We start from the raw sequence: 19260 nt of genomic DNA on the forward strand, positions 1-19260 counted from the left end.
TAAATATCATTGCTTGATTAATATCAGTTCAAAAAGGAGAGAGAGAGAGAAAAGAAAAGAGGCTAAAGATTAACGATAATCTCATGAGGTCCCTGGTGCCTCCGGCCAACTGCTGTGCCTCGGTGACCAGAACCACAGCTCAGTGGCCTCCAGAGACGACACCGAGGAGATGGGAAGAGGAAGAAAGCAGCAGCTTCCAGGGACACCCCAGACGTCGCTAAGTTTAATAAACACACTTCTCGTCCTCAAACCTCACTGCAGGCCTCCTACCCAAACACAGCCATGCTTAACTACAGAGAGGCTGGAACTCTCGGGCTAAGACATAAGAATTATTTCACCATTAAAAATCCGGCAGAATGCTCAGGTCACTGCTTCCAAAATAATCTAGAGTGTCTCACTCTTCTTGTATAGTCTTCACTGTTTTCATAAGAAAGAAATCTACTGAGTTTCCATTTTCCACCTACTTAGGTTCACTCCTGAAATACCATTTCAGTTTGGTTTGAAAATGCCCCCTATCATTACCGATATTTTCTCTTCCTAACTCTTCCATCCAACTTTCCTCTGCTTTGCAAATGTGTTAACATTATGGTTGTCAACCATATCAGCTCTAGAAATCTGTTTTATACACACACACACACACACACACACACACACACACACACGTAAAAGCAAATTCTCTATATATTTTATACATATATATAACTATATATATTATAAAGCCAATTCTCCCTAGCATTTGTAAAAAACCCCAAGCATTGCATATTCAACTGAACCATGATCAATACAATAAATTGGGAGCCCTGACCATCATTTGGCAGAATGGCACAGTCTAGACTGCTGATGCAGTACTAAAAACTGCACAACTAATGGATGCCTGACTTGGCATCAATCACTGTTCTTACAAAAGTAAATGTGAGCAGGTGATAAAACTGAAGGTTAAAAGTGTTGTGAACACCAGGATAAGACGTGCACATGGATTTCCTTCTCTAAACACGTTCTCTAAGGGGATTTTCAAAGATGAACCAGCAAGGAAGAAATTATATATGAATAAGTTGTAGTAAGATGTTCTGGTTATCTCAGATTTGTTAATGGGTGACTATGTACTTAGTGAGGATTCTTGCATGGTACACACAGTGTAATAGAAAGAACGTGGCACATGGAATTACAAGGCTTCAGTTTGTATCTGACAGTTAATGCCTGGGCTCCTATAACCTCTATGTGCCTCCATTTCCTCATCAATGAAACGGGCACTCTTTAGAATTACCATAAAACACACAAATGATTTCTGAGAATCTTGAAGTCCTAAAAGACTAAACTATTAAGATTTTATTTGAAAGTCTATAGTTATGTATTAATATATAGTAAATATTAGTTCTGACAGTTGCATAAAATATGAAAATTTAATTACAACTAACCTACTAATGCTAAGTTGGTCACCATGCTCAGTGAGTATCACATTTTATTTTTGTTATGGTAACAAATGCTGTTAGCTGAAAGAAGGAAAACTCTTTAAAAGAACGCCTGCATTTTGGTATTGCAATCTTACTTTTCATTAGTTTCATAAGATGAAAATACTCCTTGGTTTGTGCCCCGTGCTGCAATGGTCTGCATAGGTGGACACTGAATTTTAATCAATACATAAACCTTGAATGGCTGTAATCACTGAACGGTCATGGCCATCAGCTGGAATCCAAGCTGAGCGGCAGAGCCGCACGGTATATAATGAGACTGATGCATTTAAACGTGCCACATACAGTAGAGCTGTTCATGGGAGCATGCAAGACCTTCGCCTCCTGAGTCGCGTGTGCAGTCAGATCAGTCAACAGTTCAGTTCACTCACCTAGTGCAGTAGTTCTCAAACTTTCTGAAGTCGGGGCACATTTAAAATCCTCCAAATAATTGTAGGTGCACTATATACAAATTTCTGAGAAATATGTTATAATAATTAAGTCAAATATTAAAGAAAAATATATAAAGTCCAAGCGTGCTTTTGTGGTAATTAAATGAAATAAATATGACAAAATTAAATTTATTCTGACATGAAAAAAAGCCTGACCAAGTGGTGGCACAGTAGATAGAGGGTCCAACTGGGACGTGGAGGACCTAGATTCAATACCCTGAGGTTGCCGGCTTGACCTCTCACTGGCTTGAGTGTGGGATCATAGATATAACCCCATGGTTGCTGGCTTGAACCCAAGATCGCTGGCTTGAGCACGGGGTCACTCGCTCTGCTGTAGCCCCCAGTCAAGGCACATGTGAGAAAGCAATTGATGAACAAGGGGGACACATTCGGGGCAACACTAGAATCTATGTAAACACAATAAATTAAAATCAATTAAAAAAACATTTTTATGTTACATTTTTTGAGTTATGCTTTTTAGAATTTGTAAAAAAGAGGGGTTAAAAATTTAAAAAATGACCAAAAAGTTATCTTTTTATATATAGAGATACATTCTTAGTAAGATTTAGTAAATTCGGCAGGTCCTGGCGTGAATGTGTTAAGTTTTTTCATTCTTGTGTTTATGAGAAGCATGAGCCTGATGTGTCCTAGTGATTTATTCAATGTTTGGGCATATATTTGGAAGGCAAACTCTCATTTCCTCATCAATACATTGAAGAATTCCTCTCTTTCTACACTTAATTGTGTTGAGTGCAGAAAACCCCCACTATACATACCATCTTAACTTTACACCAAACGAAGGATAGAAGAAACTTGCCTCCAGTCTTTCTGGGGAATATGGGGGGTAGTATAAACAATCCAGCACCACAGTTTATCAGCTTTTTGCTACCTAATCAGGCAAGTGAGGTGGGGGGTTGGGCAGACTGTCAGCTTACAGCCAATTCCCCACACCTCTGTCCCCCAAAAATCTAAACTCCAAAAACCCTGTTGGTTTTTTTGGTCCCCAACAGGCACATATTTCTCTGGAATACCATAGGGCGCACCTGGAAATCTTCTAGGGCTCACCAGTGCACCCTGGTGCACACTTTGAGAACCACTGACCTAGTGACTCTAGAGCACTCACTGGGACTCACATCCTGCTTGAGGCCCAGGGGTGGAGCAGTCAGAAGACAAACCAAACTTCCTGTCCTCATGGGGCTCACGGCATAGCCCTACCAATCAGCCTTCTAACTGAAGAGCAACACAGCAGCAAGGAAGCATGTGATCACACTGTCAGGACAAGGAGTGCCACTGTGCAGCCGTGAAAACTTCCAATTTGAGCCGCGAAGAGAATGCAATGCTAGCATGCTCTGAGCTGCACAACATGGAAAACCCAGAGCTCTGCCTGCTCCTGTCACAAATGTGGCACCAGCCCTCCTAGTGGACAGAGCTACATCACACAGACTTACTGTCAGAGTACAACTAACTTCACTAATATCTAAAACAACTCTTTAACAGACTATTAAGTTTCATTTCTAAATAATTAAAGCTGCTTAAAAAGGAGCTTTTCATTTTAGCCAATTAACTTATTATTTCTTATTAGTAAGTGGTATAAATGTTACGGTATATATCCTATTTAATACTGGACATATTTAACTGATAAAACAGTTTAAGGGCTTTGTTTCCATTCATGCACACAGTATTTTGTCCTTGTCTCATGAAAACTTCCAAGTGCTGCTGACTTGTAACTATAACTATTATTTAACTAAAGAGTATAATAATATCCAGAAATCCCTAACATCGGATGGGTGAGTGTGTTTTGTTGGCCTGAAGCTAAGTGACAGCTGAAATATTTAAAATTGCCTTTTATTTTACTGGGTGATGTTCATAATTTGCGAAATTGTTAAACTGATTTTTTTTTTTGTGTGTGTGTGTGTGTGTGTGTGTGTGTGACAGAGACAGAGAGAGTCAGAAAGAAGGGCTGATAGGGACAGACAGACAGGAAGGGAGAGAGATGAGAAGCATCAATTCTTTGTTGCGGCACCTTAGTTGTTCATTGATTGCTTTCTCATATGTGCCTTGACCGAGAGGCTACAGCAGACCAAGTGACCCCTTGCTCAAGCCAGTGACCTTGGGCTCAAGCTGGTGAGCTTTGCTCAAATCAGATGAGCCTGCACTCAAGCTGGCGACCTCGAGGTCTCGAATCTGGGTCTTCCGCATCCCAGTCTGACGCTCTATCTACTGTGCCACCGCCTGGTCAGGCTAAACTGATTATTTTTTTAGTGTAATATCCAGTTGGCCAACTAATGTCCGCCTAAATTAGAAATTGGTACAGGTACTTATCTTGATTCCTGTTACAACTGTAACAGCTTCTTTATTTCCCTTGTATTTGCTGCTTTTGAATGGACGTTTTCAGCATATGCAGTGAGTGAAAGGTAGCTCTGATGCCAAGGTGAGCTTATAAGAATTCATGAGCTATTATCATAGATACACTATATTAATTTTCTATATGTTCATGAAAGTTTTCTAAAAAAGGCTGTCCACCAGCTTATGAAGCGCCATGCACAGAGGTAGGTGTACAGGCTGCGTACTACACAATCTTGGAGACGTCATCATCACCATAGTGGTCTGTGTGAGTGCCACACAGTGCCTCTGAGCCCTCAGATGGGTGGGTATGAGCCCACAACTGCTACAGAAAGTAATGCCCACGTAGCACCAACATGGTATTGCACGCAGGTCCCCCAAAATAGATATGTAAATACCAGAGAAACGGAAGTCACATTCAATGGTTCAAATAAGGGTAAATGTACATTTACACTATCAAACCAAATACAAAGGAATCAGGGAACATAATACGGACTTTTTGGAGGAGCAGTGCAGCACAGCATTTAGAGAACAGCATTCTAGAGCTGGTCTCATTGGGTTCAAATCTTATTCACTACTTATTAGTGTTACCCTGGAGGCCAAGCTATTTCCCCTCTCCATGCCTCAATTTCCTCCTCTATAAACTGGTTACAATAGCAGAGCCTAACCCAGAGCTGCTGTGAGGATGAAGTGAGCAGATGCAGGTCAAGTTGCTAGAACAGTGGCTGCCACTGTAAACACATGGAGGTATTCAAACTGGGGATTAGTATTATCGGGTAAGAAAATCAAAGCAGAAAGAGATTAAATAACTTCTCATTTCAGAATGAAAATGAAAGTTCTTGGCTTACATGAATGTTTTCATTAGGCCACTCTGCTTTACACTGCAACTTTCTTACAGAAGTAAAACCCATGACTCGCAGTAACATGCCCGAAAAGCAAAGCCCCCCACATTTGAGTGCTTTGCCTGACTGCTGACACAGGTGGTCCCTAACAGGCCACCTGGGTTGATGTACATGGCATTCTGAACCCATGTGCTGCAGTCCCTGGGATGACACTCCCCGTGGACAAACAACACTAGTTGACATAATCAGCCATCAATAAGACTTCAAATTCTAGGAGGGAATTATCGTCAAAAAGCTCCCGAGTCCTGCCCTAGTGAGGTGTCTCCTGCTTTCACTCATGTACTATAAATATCAGCCAACTCCTGGTGCATGACACTTGCACCTCGGAGGATCATATCATTGATTGCAATGCAGACAGCATCAGCTCCTGGTGCCCCGAGGGAGAAGGACATGTTATGAAGATGAACATGTCATGCGAAGTCTCAAGGGCTAAAGGGAACAAGGCCTGTTTCCACAATGTGAAGTGGAACAGCTAGAATTCACAAAAAGTCCTGGCATGTTAATGAGCAGGTGCTCTTTGTCTACTTCAATTCTTATACAAGGACTCAGGGAGGGGAGATTTGATAACCAGTTTTGACAAAGATGGTATCTTTTAGATAGTAGAAAACAAAACATGCATAGGAAACAAGTTCTTCACTCACGCCTTTGTCTTAGGTATGAGAAAAGGACAGCCCTGTCCCATCCAGCCCTGGCACAGAGGGTGTACCTGTTATCCAGCTGAACCAAGACAGGCAGAAGAGCCCTTGCAGCTCCCCAGGCACTGTGTTAGCATCACCTAGCTATCCCTCGCCTCAAGAAACGAGATGGGGAGATCCTATGGGGAAAAATTAAAATGTGCATTGCAAAAAATCCAGGTAAACTAGAAATCTGAATAAATTAGGAATAAATATACTGTGTAAAACAATCTTTGTCAAAAGCAGCCAAAAACCAAATGGGACACACAATGTCACTTCTAAATGATATTAATATTTTACCTACAATTCTCACTGCTGTTGAATTTAGCCAGAAAATCAGAAAAAAGCACACAAACTTTGTTTCTCAACAGGTTAATAAAAATGCATATATTAAGCCCTGGCTGGTTAGCTCAGTTGGTTAAAGAATTGTCCCAAAACATTAAGGTTGAGAGTTCCATTTCTGTCCAGGACACATACAGGAAGCAACCAATGAATGCACAACTAAGTGGAATAACAAATGAGTCTTTCTCTCTCTCTCTCTTTCTCTCTCTCTTTCTCTCTCTCCCTCCCTCCTCCCTCCTCCTTCCTATCAACAACAAAAAAGAAAATATGTATGTTCTATTTCTAAATCAACATCTGTGATTTTAAAATGTCTTCATCATAATGTAGTTAGTGTAAAATCCTGGATCAACTATGGAGTATGGTATCTAAAAAGAAAGAATATCATTATTTTCAGTCCAATGTTGCTTGTTCTAACTTACTGCTTGGTATACTAGTAAAACTAAAAATTGCATGACTTATGGAAGCAGAAAAATCAGAATCTATTTCTCTTTATGGTAAACAACAGGAAAAGCTTGGAGAGTTTACATAGTTTATCTGAAGCCAAATCCTTCTCAAAACAGAAGCTAGACCCCTGCTTTTTTCCTATAAAAAAGATGTGGGCATTAGGAAGTAAGCTCAATGCCTGGTGCTGCTTCCTGACTTAAAGCAGAAATTCACTTCAGGATTACCGAGTCCTATAGCTGAAATAGAGAGTAGTGATATACCCTTGGTCAGGGGAAGTCCTCACTTACCAGGTGGCTCACACCAGGAAGTGCTGCTGACAGAGGTTCTTCCTTCACTAATCACTGTAGCACAAAACTTCAATGCCACATGTTTGTGACAGCTGGTGAGTGAATATCCCCATCCCAGGTAATGCACTTACTTTCCCTATGTGGCTGTGAGACTCCCCAGCTTACAGTACACCTGCTGTGACTCCCTCTGGCTGTGTCTTCCCCCAAATAGACAGAAGCTACCTAATAATGACAAATCAAAATGAAAGAACATTTACTAATGTGTTGGCTGAAATATCGCCTCCAATTATGTGCTAGGGACCACATAATACCAAAAATACATTTAAGTGATGTACATAATCATAATATGCATATGAAAATACATGATCATAGCAGGATGTTTTAAGTCTTGATAAAAGCATAGAATAGGAAAAGTGGTAAACATCACCATGTTTTTAGATTAAAAGGGTGGTCCTTGTACTTGTTAGAATAAACATTTCCACTTAATGTTTATCCATGTGGTTAAGTTACTGTGATTTTCCCATTTCTAAACCCCTGCTTTAAAAACAAAATTTATTTATTATTAAAATTTATTTTACCAAAGACCATCATATACCAACAAGGGTTGCTAAAATAAGGATAGAAAAGAAAGAAAGAAACAGAAGTGAAAACTTCAGGGTTAATTAAAACTGAATCAAAAAAACACAACAGTCCTGATCTTGGAGGAGACCACCCAGGACTGGCAGGCTGCTAGCTGAGCATGCGTCAGCTTCTCTTCGTGAGCATTAGTTCAAATGCAGTAAAACGAAATGCTGAGAGAAAAGCAAACGTCTTCTTCTTTGCTTTATTCTGTTCAATAAATAAATTGCTTTGCTTTGTTCAATAAATAAATTGTCATGAACACAGATGAATTAGCTTGGGGACAGAATACTTCATGCCCAAATCAAAAGGTAAATGTTCTGCAGGGGAAAAAAAGTAAGGGCTCACCCAAGGAGAGCTGAGGCAGGCACAGTAAGTCAGAGAAGAGGTGACCTTCAAACAAGGAGGCTGACTTCTCTCTGTGACTCACTGCACTACTGGAGGGGGGCAGAAATTCAGCTCTGAAACTCCTATTGCACTTCCCACTGTCCAAGAGATGGGTCTGACTCCTAATACAGCCTGTTAAACAGCAGTAACTTTTTTTTTTTTTTTGACAGAGACAGGGAGAGAGTCAGAGAGAGGGACAAATAGGGACATACAGACAGGAAGGGAGAGAGATGAGAAGCATCAATTCTTCACTGTGGCTCCTTAGTTGTTCATTGATTGCTTTCTCATAAGTCCCTTGACCAGGGGCTACAGTAGAGCGAGTGACCCCTTGCTCAAGCCAGCAACTGTGGGGTCATGTCTATGATTCCACGGTCAAGCCAGTGACCCTGCGCTCAAGCCAGCAACCTCCGGGTTTCGAACCTGGGTCCTCCGTATCCCAGTCCTGTGCTCTATCCACTGAGCCACCGCCTGGTCAGGCAGCAGTAATTTATTAAATTACTATTTTAAAAACTCTGTGACCGGAGGACTAGGGAATGAAATTTCAGTATTATGTAAATTCAGTGTAATCTCATGCTAGTAAGACTCAACCTGGATGGTTAGAAGTTAGAAAGGGAACAAAAATAAAATGGAGCTGGTGACAAAGGCCTTCCTGGTCCCTGAAACACTGCCTGTGGTACTTCAGGGTTGGCTCCCTACCCCCCCACAGCCCCCACCCCGCATCAGCTGGGAAAGAACACATTACATTCACCTCCAGGGAAAGGAGCTCACTCTTTGCATCAAATTAAGGCTGATCTCAACTCTGCATTTTTGGCATGGCCCACACAGGAGGCTCTGACAGGGGGCCCGCCCCCCACATTCTCAGAGTGAAGCTGTCTCAGGGCTTGTCTCCTTGTCCCCAAGCAGGGCCAGCAGGGAGGGGCCCTGGGAATGCCAGAAGAGCCAGGTTAACTGTAACTTAATCCCGGGCACAGCAGGCGACAGGGCAAAATTACGTCAGAAGGGCATGGGGGAGTGCCATTTCACAACCTCTAAGTGCGTGCTTCTCCACGGCCGGCCGCAGCCTGGTCTTTGCAGAAGGTACTGAGAATGCCCAGGGCACTTCTATCAGGCGAATTATTAAATGAGCAAATGCAAACATGTGGCCGCTTAGGGGACTCCTGAACGCCAGCTCTGTTTCTACAGGTCTCAGATGAAGTAAATCTGTCCCTTACTGGGGTGGGTATTGAAGGCCGATCGCTTTTAATGTGATTTAAAGCGCTGGTTACTATATACTAACATTTTAATTACATGAAGAATGCCTATGTTAAGAACATCAATAGAAAAAGATATTTTTGCTACATTCTTATAAATATACTGCTCACAAAGATTAGGAGATATTTCCACACTTTAAATTCATTTTGAAATATCCCCTAATTTTTGTAAGTAGTGTATATTAAATGAAGGCAATTGCAAAATAGTTTCAATATTCTCCTCTGTAAAGTCAAGGAGTTAAAGTAAAATCTGCTACATTTTTTTTTCTTAGACACTCCCTGACGTCATACACAAAATATGCCCTAGTTCTGAGCAAAGACAACAGTCATTACTAATGTCCCCAGGGTGAATGTTGACTCATGACAGCTTTGCCACCTGATCCAGAGTGACTAACACCTGAGATTTAAAATTTTAAGCAAAAAAAAAGGCTACAGTACATTTATACACCATTAGCAATCATTCAGAGAGACAAAGATGACACACTTTTCAATAGGTACAATTATCCTCCTTTTGAAGATTAAGAAACAAAATTGGAAAGAGTTACTAGGTCAGAACAATCTAGAATTCATTTGGTTCCATTCACCCTGCATTTCAAATCCAAACAGTCCCTGCTCGTGTCACATTGGGTGATGCCTATCTGTTCAGGTGACAGAGACCAAAGACAGAGAACAGCCTCTGAGACGAAATGCTAACTGCAGCGGGTGGGTGGACAGAGAGAAGAAAAACCAAGATGAGGAGGCTTGGGCACCCTGAACAACAATGAGAAAGAGAGAAAAGAAAAGTCTGTTTTCCAATTCTAAGTAATTTCAGAAACAAGTCAGAAAACATAACCAAGAACAGGAGTCACTAAAAAGAGATGCTACTAAAAATATTAAAGATTACAAGTAATACTCCTTGTTAATAATAAATGAATCTTCATGAAAGTGTGTGACAGATTGTAAACATTTTAAACTAATAAAATAAACAAATTTCCTTTTAGAGAAGAAAAGGCAAATTACACATCTGTGTATCAAAAACCTGAAATAGGGCTAATTTTTTAAAAGAAGCATATGTAACAATCAGAATTAATTTACCGCAAATATCAGACCTTGTAGAATGTTAATCAGAACATAGACTAAATTAGAAAAATATTTAATATACTTGTACCTTAAATGTCATTAATACATGTGGTCCATTGATAATTAATGGTCCCAAAAATCCCTAAAAAAACAAAACATATCAACATATTGTTTTCCTCCTTCAGCAATAAGACAAGGTAAAAATAAGTAAATTAATACAAGTATGACTGGACATCAATCAGGAAATTCAGCCTAGAAAAATCTAAGTTTATATTACATAAATTTTTAAAAAGCAGATATTCATGACTTGAAGAAGAAAAATTCAAATTCTCAGGCTTGGAAGGGTTTGAAGAATGGTATATTACTACCTACTGAAATCTATTCCTGCTTAAATGGTTTGCTCTTTGATAGTACTCAGGTCAGACCAACACCAACAACAGGTAAGGAGAGTTTAAATTAAAGGTCCCTTCTGGTGGGAGGGGATGCGAGAAGGACAGGATGCGAGAAGGACAGGATGGATCGCTCATTTATCCCATCCAGAGCAGCAACTAAACTACCAGGATTTCAGAAAATTTCACTTGGCACTTCTACCAATTTTGAGAAGTAGCTATACTATTCTTACTTGTTTAATCTGAAGACAAACCATATCTACATTTCAAAGTCAAATGTTTAAAGTTACGCAAATTTAAAAAAATAAATGAAAAGAGGTCTACCATTGAGAAGAACACTAAGCAAGCTGAAGAGTCACAGTGCTAGACTCCTACCATGACGGATGAGTCCTGGCCGATAATTTTAGAACTGCCTGAGCCTGGGTCTTTCCTATGAAATGCTACCATAATACCGTTCTCTGCCAGAATCCAGTGATGTTAATAGAAGCAGAATGATTTTTCCTCCAAATTAACTGAGACAAGATGTGGCAACAGGCATTGACAAAGCCATCCAAGCAGTGGATTTAAGTCAATATCAGAGATGTATCACCATGGATTCCAGAAGAGAGGCTGGTGGCTCCCTTCCCTGGTGGGTAATGTATGGAGAGGGCTCTACAAGTCACAACGGCAAAATGGGCAGGGGTAGCGGCAGTATTGCGTAAGGCTAGTTACTATTGTTAGTTTGAATTCTTTTCAGCATCTCTGAAGAAGTAGTCCAAGCCACTGCACAGGAACGCCATAAGGGCAGAGACAGACAGGGCCCTGCTCAAGGTCCCCCTCACATGGAAGCAGGAGATGGCAGGGAGGAGGGAAGGTAGACAAGGAAAGAGGGAGTGGAGAAGGAGGATAGAGGTGAGGAGATACAGACTCCACACCATCAGGATCCTAAACTCAGGATAGAACAAGAACTGCATTCAAACACACACAAAATATCACCCCAAATGAAATGTCTTTATTTATAGTTTAAACTGTGTTAGAGTAACTAAAGGCAAATTTGAAAAGTCATCATATTCTCAGCATTGTAACAAAGGCATGTTCAGTCCTCCAATTCCCTTGCTGTATTTCCAATTTAGTTTCCATCTTCACTGAGTGTTCTTAATGCCAGGCACGGGTACAAAGATAACAAGACAGGGCTCTGTTGCCAGAAGGGCTCAAAAACATTTACTTGCTAAGGGGACTCACAGTCAATTTGAATTATATGCTCTTTTCTTTAAAAGACATTCTTAAGCCAAGTAATGTCGTCTATTTCAAGTATACAGAAAACAATGTGTGAAACAAATGATAAAAAATTATCTAAAGCACCAATGATTCAAATATGCTTTTGGTTCAAAGACTAAAGAAAAGAACATCAAAATTTTTATATAAGCCTCATTTGATTTAGATACAGTAGAATAAAACGTTATTAAATTTCAGTTTGTGTCCCCTTTATAGTTTTGTAACAACCATATAGTATGGGAGATAATACTTCATTCAGTATACATCACAGTTAAGAATGATGAAAGAAAGGCATTATCTAGTGAGAGACCAAAATCATTCCACAAATAGTTTAATCATGTAGGCTAATGGATTCATGCAGGCTAATGGATTCTAGTGTTATTCAAGACCTAATTATCCTTATGCTTCAGTTACTTTTAGCATTTCATGACAAGACCCTGACCAGCTGGCTCAGAGGCAGAGTGTCAGCCTGGTATGTGGATGTCTCAGGTTCAATTCCCAGTGAAGGCACACAGGAAAAGTGCTCATCTGCTTCTCTATCCCTCCCCGTCCCCCTTTTCTCATTCTCTTTTCCCCTTCTACAGCCATGGCTTGATTGGTTAAAGCAAGTTGGCCCTAGGTGTTGAGCATGGCTCCATGGAGCCTCTATAATAGGTACTAAAAATGGCTCAGTTGCTAAGCAATAGCCCAGTTTGGGCAGAGCATCACCCCATAGGGTGCTGGCCTGGTGGATCCTGGTCAGGGCACATGCAGGACTCTGGCTCTCTGCCTCCCTTCCTCTCACTTAAAAAAGAATCATTCCTGGTTGGTTGGCTCAACAGCAGAGTGTCAGCCTGGTGTATGGAAGTCCCAGGTTCGATTCCCAGCTAGGACACATAGGAAAGGCACCCATCTGCTTCTCCACTCTTCCCCCTCTCCTTTCTCTCTGTCTCTCTATCCCCCTCCTGCAGACAAGGCTCCATTGTAGCCAAGTTCTCCCAGGCACTGAGGATGGCTCCATGGCCTCCACCTCAGGCACTAGAATGGCTCCAACTGCAATGGAGTAATGTCCCAGATAGGCCGAGCATCGCCCCTTTGTGGGCATGCTGGATGGATCCTGGTCAGGTGCATGCAGGAGTCTGTCTGTCTGCCTCCCCTCGACTTCTTACTTCATAAAAATACAAAATAAATAAATAAATAATCATGATAAGCAAAGAAAATACTGCCCTTTACATTTAAAAAGTCAACACTAGGCCCTGGTCGGTTGGCTCAGTGGTAGAGCGTCGGCCTGGAGTGCAGGAGTCCCGGGTTCGATTCCCAGCCAGGGCACACAGGAGAAGCGCCCATCTGCTTCTCCACCCCTCCCCCTCTCCTTCCTCTCTGTCTCTCTCTTCCCCTCCTGCAGCCAAGGCTCCATTGGAGCAAAGTTGGCCCAGGTGCTGAGGATGGCTCTATGGCCTCTGCCTCAGGCACTGGAATAGCTCTGGTTGCAACAGAGCAACACCCCAGATGGGCAGAGCATCGCCCCCTGGTGGGCATGCTGGGTGGATCCCGGTCGGGCGCATGGGGGAGTCTGTCTGACTACCTCCCCATTGCCAAATTCAAAAAAATACAAAAAAAAAGTCAACACTAATAAAAGTAAAAAGACTATATAGGACTACATACTCTTCTATTCATCCCAATAGTGAATTATAACCAAACTTTTATGAATTAATTTTTGTGAGCAAAGGACAGACAAGTTAATAAACTAATAAAAAAGTTTTAAGTGTAAATTGTAAATAAATAGTACTTTTGGCCTACAGACTAAACTAACAGCCATTCTTGATATTAGCCAGCATTCAAGGCTGCAGTCTGAACACACTTGCTGATATTGTTATCATTTCACCATTATCATTGAGGGCCATCACTTGATGAGTACACTACGTGCCCAGCGTGATGTATTTTATAAACGCCACCTCATTGAATGCTTACAGTAACCACGAGAAGTAGATATTATTATCTCCATTTTGTAGATGATGACAGTAACAATAGCTAATAATATGTATTAAACATTTCCATTGTGCCAGTCTACATGGCAACTCACTTGTTTAATGCTCTCAATAATCCTATGATACGGGTACTATTATTATCCTGATCTGACAGATGAAGAAAACTGGGACATACAGAGTCAACAGCTACATGTTATAATGTGGCAGTGTCCTGACGCTGAACCAGATCCTCCTAATGCCAAAGCCACATTCTTATCCATCAACCCCAAGGAGTCTAGCTCTCTATGCCTATCCTCCGTCCCACTTATGAGAAGACCTACAACAACAGACAGGAAGGGGGGCCAGGGCCAGCTTGGCCAGAGGTGCATGCCCCCAATCTATAAGATAACTCATAAATCTGGCTGGGAACCCCCCCCCAAGTTTCTTTGAAGCAGCTCACAGTAAGGGAACCGAGGTCCGGTCTCAGCACTGGCACAGCTCAATGGTCCAGGAGCACATGACCCAACGGCCAAGGTTTCTGACCAGAGCACAAGGCATCTCAGAATAAAGAGCCTTGGTTTAGACCGATGCCCCATGTCCATTCAATGGTCATCAGCTGCTTAGTTACTATGGCCCACTACGTGCCTGGCCACACTAGGCTCTCAGTCACTGGTCTAAACAAGCCTGGGGCCCCCTCAGTACCTACCAGCATGAGGAAACAGACAACTAGGTAAACGGTGGAACAAAGGCTGTCGGAATCATGGCAAACTGTTTCTGGATATAGTGGGGAGCACTAAGAGGGGCAGGGGGCAGCTCCGAGGGTGTGTGAAGAGGTTAACAAAGGCTAAAGGAAAAGGCACTAGGGAGCCACGTCTCAGAAATAAGCCATGCTCCCACGTTCCAGGAGGGAGGCGGGAACCAAAGCTGTCTGGGCAGGATGAAGACAGCTGAGCTAGCTCTCCACTGACTGACTGTCAACTGAGGACTGACAGAGACACTGCAAGGAAAGGACACTAATGTCTCAAGAGCCGTGCTGAGTAGATGTACCACAGGAGAGGTTCTGCTTAGCGAGATGTTCACCACTCCCAGCCAGCACCCAGGATAAAGGTGCTCAACGCCCGAGTCCAGTTCTCTACGGAACACTGGAATGATGGACGCATTATCGATGCAGTAGCAGGGAAGCGGCCGCTAGACTACAAAGTGACTACAAAACACCAGCAAAGTTACATGAGAATGACACCTCGCAGAAACCGCCATTTCAATCAGCAAAGGCCAGAAAGAACAAGGAAGAAATAAGGTATAATATTTAGCAGAAATTAAAAAACCACCTTTTTTTTACCCCAGACATTTCGCCCACTGGGTTAAGACACTTATTACAGTCTAAGCGCCATTATTAGCAATATTAGTGTACATATAGAGAGAAAAATAATTCATATGTATACCTCAATCTAACCAATATTATCTCTGAGTGGCTTTAATACTGATAGCCACATTCTATATTACAGATCTGTAATATTTCATTGTTTTGTAACCTATGTCTTATGTTAGTGATTGGAAAAAATACGCTGGTTCCATGCAACATGAGAATACTGACAAATTCACAGGTCGGGGGCAATATGCCGCTCCTGCTTTACTTATCCCCATGAGTGATTCAGATTCCGATGATCCAAACTGGGGAGGTTAAATATCCACAGAATTCATAGAAAGAACCACTGCCACCAAACACCCAGGCCAACTTTAAGGAGCGCCAGCAGGCCCTGGCCGGGGTAGCTCGGTTGGTTAGAGGTCATCCTAATATGCCAGAATTACAGGTTCAATCCCCAGTCAGGGCACATACAGGAACAAATCGATGTTTCTGTCTCTCTCTTTCTCCCTTCCTCTCTCTCTAAAATCAATGATTAATAAAAAACAAAACAAACAAATGAACAAAACCAAAGAGGGCCAGAAGACACGCATGCATCTCTGAGCCAAGGCGACAGTGGAACAGTGAGAAGCCAGAGCTGAGACCAGCCTCTCAGCCAGGCCAGCAGGCGAAGTGGGTGGGTAGGTGGGTGGGTGGCCATTTTCACAGAGCTGGCTTCTGCCAATCCCCTACTTCCTGCCAGGGCGTGAGGGACTATGATGAAGTGTGTGTGCCCAGAACAGTGACCAGCATGGGAATGACTCCACAAATGTCTGCTGAATGAAGACAAGGAGGGAAGAAGGGAAAGGGAAGGAGGAAGGGAGGAGGGGAGCGAGGGAGGATGGGAGAGAGGGAGGAGGTTAAGAGTGAGTGAGGGAGGAGTGGAGAAGAGAAAGCTGACAGAGAAGAGGGAAAAGAATGGAGGTAGGAAAAGGAGGGAGGAGCAGAGAGAGGAAGAAGGGAAAAGAATAGAGGCAGGAGGAGGAGGGAGGGAGAGACAGGAAATAAAAAATGGTGGAGAAAATAAGGGAGGGGAATACCTCAATTCTGCTCAGTGAATAAAAAGTTGTATTTATGCTCATCAGAGTTATACATGAATTTGATATTTTTAACATGTAATTACCTTTTGTTTCCCTTTTGGGTCTTAGAGAGTGTTGCTAATTTTCAATTCAAGACTCAGAACAGGATAGGTGCTCCAGATGTCCAAATGGAGATTTCTAAAGAAAAGGAGATGGAATACAAATTATTCTGGAGAATAAAAGTGATCAATGTTTAGCCCTGGCCGGTTGGCTCAGCGGTAGAGCGTCGGCCTAGCGTGCGGAGGACCCGGGTTCGATTCCCGGCCAGGGCACACAGGAGAAGCGCCCATTTGCTTCTCCACCCCTCCGCCGCACTTTCCTCTCTGTCTCTCTCTTCCCCTCCCGCAGCCAAGGCTCCATTGGAGCAAAGATGGCCCGGGCGCTGGGGATGGCTCCTTGGCCTCTGCCCCAGGCGCTAGAGTGGCTCTGGTCGCAATATGGCGACGCCCAGGATGGGCAGAGCATCGCCCCCTGGTGGGCAGAGCGTCGCCCCATGGTGGGCGTGCCGGGTGGATCCCGGTCGGGCGCATGCGGGAGTCTGTCTGACTGTCTCTCCCCGTTTCCAGCTTCAGAAAAATGAAAGAAAAAAAAAAAAAAAAAAAAAAAAAAAAAGTGATCAATGTTTAAAGAGGCATTAAAAAGTAACTAATTTTCACTGACTAATGAAGACAATACATTTCCTCATATACCTGGGAAAAGATTGGGTCCAAATCTTCTTTCTAACATAGCTGCTCTAGCAAACTCTAATCTGGTTCTAGAAAAACAAATCAACTGTATGACAGACGTGCGCCTTTAATGGAAAACAAACTGAAGGAGCCTGTGTAAGAGCCTGTGTAGTGCCATTAGCCTGGAGACCCCCACGTGGCTTTGCACCATGCCCAACACGACATCCCCAACACAATTCGTTCGTGACATCCTGCAGGAAACGATTTAGCCTTCTCACAAACAACTGCAAACTGGGGAGGAAAACAGGTGTCTTATATTTCAGAAGTTCTGTTCATGTTTGCAGCGGAATAAAATACACAAAGCAGCACTTCATCTCATCCTCCAAATGCAGTTCCAGTTCCATCATGAGCTCACAAACACAGGCCCAGTTGTTCTGGGGCTTCTTTTCCCTGGAGCAGGGACAGACATTGGAGGCAATGCTGCCCCAAATGCTGAGTATACAGTAATTCATTTTTTAGGAAGGAAACAATTCACATGGACTGGGCAATTACTCAGACCCAGAAATAACGTGACCCCATTTTACAAAGGAAGAAAGAAACTGAGGCTTTCTGAAAAATGGCATGTCTCTTAGGTGTCTGACCCCTAAATGCTTTTTCATCCAAGTACCTCCTCACACATATGTGTTGGGGACTAACTTGAATGAATCACAAATGTAATTGTTATCTGTAAATCTGACAATTCAAATGAAAATACCACAAGGAACACTGTCCTCTCCACAAGCATCTGCTTTCGGCGTATGCCACCGATCCAAACAACTACATCTTTGTTATGTGAAACTGGGGGCTCGCAGACAACACAAAGCACTGACTAGAACAGGTATCTGTAGTATTGAGATTTACTATGTATTCTGCATGGTTATAGAAGTAATCAATAGTAAAATGTTCTAAGGAGGCACTTGGGACTTCAACAGATGATGGCTAAGAACATTTCATTAAGGTTGAAGCCAGCTTCTCAACCATTAATAATATCTCCTTTCTGGAGATCTGGATAGTGAATGATTTGCCAGAAGTTTGTTAGCCTGCAAATCTCTTTTTTTGTGTGATTTTTTAACTTAAGTCATTTTCTTTTTAAAAAGTTTCCACTGAGTTGTTTCATTTAGTTGTGCACTCATTGATTGCTTCTCATATATGGCTGCCCAGGGATCAAACTTACAACCTTGGTACACTGGGATGATGCTTTATCCACTGACCCACTCTGCCAGGGCCTAAGCCATATTTTATTTTCCAATTACAATTGACATACGATATTATATTAGTTCCAGGTGTACACCCCAGTGAGCAGACGTTATGTAACTTACTAAGTGATCATCCTGATTAATGTTGTACGAATCTGACACCATACATAGTTATTAGAATATTATTGGCCCTGGCCAGTTGGCTCAGTGGTGGAGCATCAGCCTGCTATGTGAATGTCCCAGGTTCAATTCCTGGTCAGGGCACCCAGGAAAAATGCTCATCTGCTTCTCCACCCCTCTCCCTCTTGCTTCTCTCTCTCTCTCTTACCCTCCTGCAGCCATGGCTCAGCTGGAGCAAACTGGCCCCAGGCACTGAGGATGGCTCCATGGCCTCCGCTTCAGACGCTAAGAAGAGCTCAGTTGCTGAGCAATGAAGCAACGCCCAGTGGGCAGAGAATCGTACCCTAGTGGGCATTCCGGGTAGATACCAGTCAGGGTGTATGTGGGAGTCTGTCTCTGCCTTCCTTCCTCTCACTGAATAAAAAATATATATATTATGGACTGTATTCTCTATGCTGTACTTTACATCCCCATGACTATTCTGTAACAACCGATTTGTACTTCTTGTTTCCTTCACCCCCTTCACCACTCCCTAACAATCCTCCTAGCTGGCAACCATCAAAATGTTCTCTGTATCTTTGAGTCTGTTTCTGTTCTATTTGTTTATTTTGTTTGTTTCTTTCCTTTTTTGTGTGTGTCTTTTTCTTAAGTGAGAAGCAGGGAGGTTGAGAGACTCCCACATGTGCCCAACCGGGGTCCACTTGGCATGCCCACTGGGAGGCGATTCTCTGCCCCACTGGGATGTTGCTCTACCACAACCAGAGCCATTCTAGTGCCTGAGGCAGAGGCCATGGAGCCATCCTCAGCGCCCAGGCCAACTTTGCTCCAATGGAGCCTTGGTTGTGGGAGGGGAAGTGAAAGGTAGAAGGGAGGAGGTAAGGATAGAGAAGCAGATGGGCACTCCTCCTGTGAGCCCTGCCCAGGAATCAAACCCAGGACATCCACATGCTGGGTCAACCCTCTA

The 19260-nt window shown here is 42.7% G+C and overlaps 1 protein-coding gene across 8 annotated transcripts in view; it reads right to left on the bottom strand.

The window, feature by feature from the left end:
• Positions 1–19260, bottom strand: part of FAM110B (family with sequence similarity 110 member B) — a 162949-nt gene that overhangs the window by 107409 nt on the left and 36280 nt on the right. For 3 of the 8 annotated variants that reach the window (XM_066379009.1, XM_066379015.1, XM_066379016.1), the window contains exons 2-3: positions 16321–16414; positions 7024–7114 (exon numbers count right to left, since the gene is read on the bottom strand). The gene's annotated coding sequence lies outside the window, so the exon portion shown is untranslated. Of the gene's footprint in view, positions 1–6892; positions 7000–7023; positions 7115–10294; positions 10349–16320; positions 16415–19260 lie in introns of those variants that run through there. The other 5 variants (XM_066379011.1, XM_066379014.1, XM_066379010.1 and 2 more) reach the window with 4 other exon arrangements.

This window comes from Saccopteryx leptura, chromosome 3 (genome assembly GCF_036850995.1).
Source record: "Saccopteryx leptura isolate mSacLep1 chromosome 3, mSacLep1_pri_phased_curated, whole genome shotgun sequence".
Classification (NCBI taxonomy): Eukaryota; Metazoa; Chordata; class Mammalia; order Chiroptera; family Emballonuridae; genus Saccopteryx; species Saccopteryx leptura.